Genomic DNA, 4140 nt, shown 5'->3' on the forward strand with positions numbered 1-4140 from the left:
TCAAGCTAAGAAATATTTGAGAACCAGTATGAATATATACTAATAAATGCTTTTCATTCTTTGTATTCTGTTTCTCTTAGGGAAAATAACTTATACGAATACAAGTAGAATAATCATTTGTTTTGCTATTTCCTTTCCACCTTAGTGAGAGCTTGAGTTTTGCATTAAATTGCTAAATAATTCCTGATGGCACTTTTTCTACAGTAAAATATACCCGATTAAAATCCCAATCTTCACATTGTGCGATGTGTCAAGAGGCTAAACTCCAGGGAACCAGAAAGCCAAGTGCATCTTCGTAGTGTGCTAGGGGCCATAGTGTGTATGGCTTACGTGCTGGGGTTCCCAAATAGGACCCAGGGTTTCAACTTAGCCTGGAACAGGCTCTACATCCACTCTGGTCTGGGTCCCCAAAGAATGTCCAGGGCCGAGGAAGTCCAGGTGCTCTGCTTCTCTCAGGAAAAGACCTAAGTGGACACTATTGATGTGGAATCCCTGCAGAGGGACATAAATCAACCTCTCTTCGTACTGTAGACAGAGTGCACTCAATCTTTAAAACAATCCACAGCTCTCTGAGAGTGAAAATCTGTGAAAATCTCCATTCTCTACCCCTTAGGGTCTGGGGCAGAGTTTGTTCTAAATGAATCTGAAACATGGCTCCACCTATTTTGTTGTTTCAGCTTGCTTCAAGTTCGAGGAAAGGGACGCAGGTCATTTAGTTTCTTAGAGGGACACGTAATTGTTGATGCCCATTACACATTCATTCAATAAAGAAACTATAGTCGACTTTCTTGTGAGAAATATTCCAGACATGGTAACTCTTGTTTCTAACTTAATCAAAAAGCTATTTTTTTTCATTAAATCAACACTTTTTATTACTATTTCTTCAAAGTTTTATCCTGTAATATATCAGACTCTTTGGTAGTAGAAGTTATTTAACTTCATAAAATGATTCAATAATCATGACTTCCATAAGGCTTTTTCTTTTTTGTTTTTAAATTTATTGGGGTGACAATTGTTAGTAAAATTACATAGATTTCAGGTGTACAATTCTGTATTACATCATCTATAAATCCCATTGTGTGTTCACCACCCAGAGTCAGTTCTCCTTCCATCACCATATATTCGATCCCCCTTACCCTCATCTCCACCCCCCACCCCCCTTACCCTCTGGTAACCACTAAACTATTGTCTGTGTCTATGAGTTTTTGTTTCTCATTTGTTTGTCTTGTTCTTTTGTTGTTTTTGGTTTATATACCACATATCAGTGAAATCATATGGTTCTCTGCTTTTTCTGTCTGACTTATTTCGCTTAGCATTATACTCTCGAGATCCATCCATGTTGTCACAAATGTTCCTATATCATCTTTTCTTACCGCCGAATAGAATTCCATTGTGTATATATACCACAACTTCTTTATCCATTCATCTATCGAAGGATATTTTGGTTGTTTCCATGTCCTAGCCACTGTAAATAAAGCTGCAATGAACATTGGAGGACACGTGTCTTTACGTATAAATGTTTTCAGATTTTTTTGGGTAGATACCCAGGAGAGGGATTGCTGGGTCATCCATAAGACTTTTTCAATCAAATATTTAAAAATGTCTTTCTTTTCTTTTATAGCTTTCTTGTGTATAATAATACTCACCACAGCACTAGAAATCCCTAATTCTATAAAGAGGAAAATAAAGATTATTTGCAATCCCACCAGACTTTTAAATATATATGAATCACATATGGTTTTTAAAATGGAATAGTTTGCTAGGTTTTTAACATCCTCTTTCACTTAATATATTGTGGGCATCTTTGAATATTAATAAATATAAATACCCCTCATTATTTTCATCCCTAAAAAACATGAAGGAAGCAGCAGTATTTGTATTAGGTTGGTGCAAAGATAATTGCAGTTTAAAAGGTTAAAATAATTGCAAAAAACGCAATTACTTTTTCACCAACCTAATAGTACCAAGCATAAATGTCTTTCGGGTTTTTTTTTAAATTGAGGAATAATACACATAAAGTGTATAAAGTTTCATGTATATCTCAATAAATTTTTACATATTTAAAATACGTGTCTTAGTCTGTTTGGCTTCCACAGACTGAGTGACTTAAACAATAGAAATTTATTTCTCACAGTTTTGGAGTTTGGAAAGTACAAAATCAACGTGCTGGCAAGGTACGTTTCATTCTGAAACCTCTTCTCTTGGCTTGTAGGTGGCTACTATCTTACTGTGTGCTCTCATGACCTGTTTGTGCTTGAGGAGGCATCAGGGGGAAAGAGACAGACCTCAAAAGCTCTTTCGTGTCTCTTTTTTTTTTTTTGAAATTTTTTATTGGGGAATGTTGGGGAACAGTGTGTTTTTCCAGGGCCCATCAGCTCCAAGTCAAGTCGTTGTCCTTCAATCTAGTTGTGATGGGCGCAGCTCACCGGCCCATGTGGGAATTGAAACAGCAACCCCGCTAAGAGCTCCGGATCTAATCAACTGAGCCATCTGGCTGCCCCTGGTGTCTCCTCTTACAAGGGCGCTATCCTATCAGATCAGGGTTCCACCTTTATCACCTCATTTAACCTTCATCACCTCCTTAAAGACCTTATCTCCAGTAGCACAGTGAGGGTTAGCTTCAACATATTGAATTTGGGGGGCAGGAGAGTGGGACACAATTCAGTCCATAGCAGTAAGGCTTATTTTTTAAGGAGAATAAAGCTTTATATATAATACTTTATACATCTACACACACAAATCCAAATAAGGAAATAAACAGTTTTGTTAGGTAATTTAGGAGAATGACTTGTATGGTTCTTTGGAATTTGTTTCCTGCTGGAATATGAGCTCCATGTGGGCAAAGATTTTTGTCTCTTCTATTCATTGCTAAATTCTCATATCTAGAACAGTGAGGAGCACATCCTAGTGCTCAATATTTACGAATCATTGAGTGTTTTCTTCTTTTTTCTTTTTTTGAGGAGGGAGGCAGTATCAGAGTGGAGCCACAGATAATTGAGACAGATTGCTTGATTGAATCTAAGCTCTATCACTTACTAGTTCTTTTACCTTGAACAAGTTACTTAAGCTCTCTGTGCCTTAGTTTTCTCTTCTGCAAAATGGATATTCTAGGGTTGTTGTAAGGATGAAATGAATTTACAGGTTTAAATTATGTAGAATAGTATCTAATATGTAGCAGGTAGAAGTACTTTGAAGTAGGTAATAAATTATTAGATATTTACATTTATGGCTAATTTTTTTCTATGTATACAATCATAAACTAAGAAAATATCCTGTGAAGTTGATAATATGGTATTACTTTTGCCTTCGCTTTTCAGGAAAAATATTGAGGCATAGAAGTCAAATGACTTGTAAATGTGGTCGCTAAGGACTGTATCCCATTGGAATATTCAAAGTAAGGCAATACGCTTGCATTTCCCTGGAATTATATGTTTTTTTTTCATTCTCTATTTAATCAGTGGTTCACAAGCTATGAACCTAAGTTGAGCCATTAAATTCTGTAAGTGCATGCAACATCTTATAAAATCATTAATTTGTAGATATATAGTCTATCTTTTGAATCCAATTATGATTTTTAAAAATACAAATTTATAGTCTCATGTAGTCATTTGGTATTTTCTTAGGCAATGGAAGCCGAAAGTACACCTATTAACATGCAAAAATACCCTATATTTTTGAATGATGAAAAGGAGATCCTCATAAAAAAAAAAAAAAAAAAAAAAAAACCTAAGGAATCACTGCTTTAGTGGCTGCATATATAAATCTTGATCTCTTAATCGAAACTGTAGAGAATCTCTCTCCAGGATTTGCCTGAAAGCGTCAAAACCAAAACTCCACCGTTGGCCCGGTGGCGAAAGCGGGGCGCCTGTCCGGAGATAAACTACAACTCCCAGGATTCCTGGGTGGGAGCTCCTGGGAGTTGTAGTTCGCGCTATACTCCCGGCCAACCGTCTGGCGCCCCCGCCGCCCCCACTCTGACGCCCTTGGCATCGCAACCCACGCACTGGGCTCCGGCTGGAGATAAATACGCTGCTTCGTCCTCTCATGGGAATTTTTCTCGCTTTGTCATTTTTTTTTTCTTTCTTGCTGTCATTTTTCTCTTTTGTTTCCTCTGTTACCTCATTGTTATGCATGCCCAAG

Source organism: Rhinolophus sinicus, linkage group LG04 (assembly GCF_036562045.2).
Source record: "Rhinolophus sinicus isolate RSC01 linkage group LG04, ASM3656204v1, whole genome shotgun sequence".
Classification (NCBI taxonomy): Eukaryota; Metazoa; Chordata; class Mammalia; order Chiroptera; family Rhinolophidae; genus Rhinolophus; species Rhinolophus sinicus.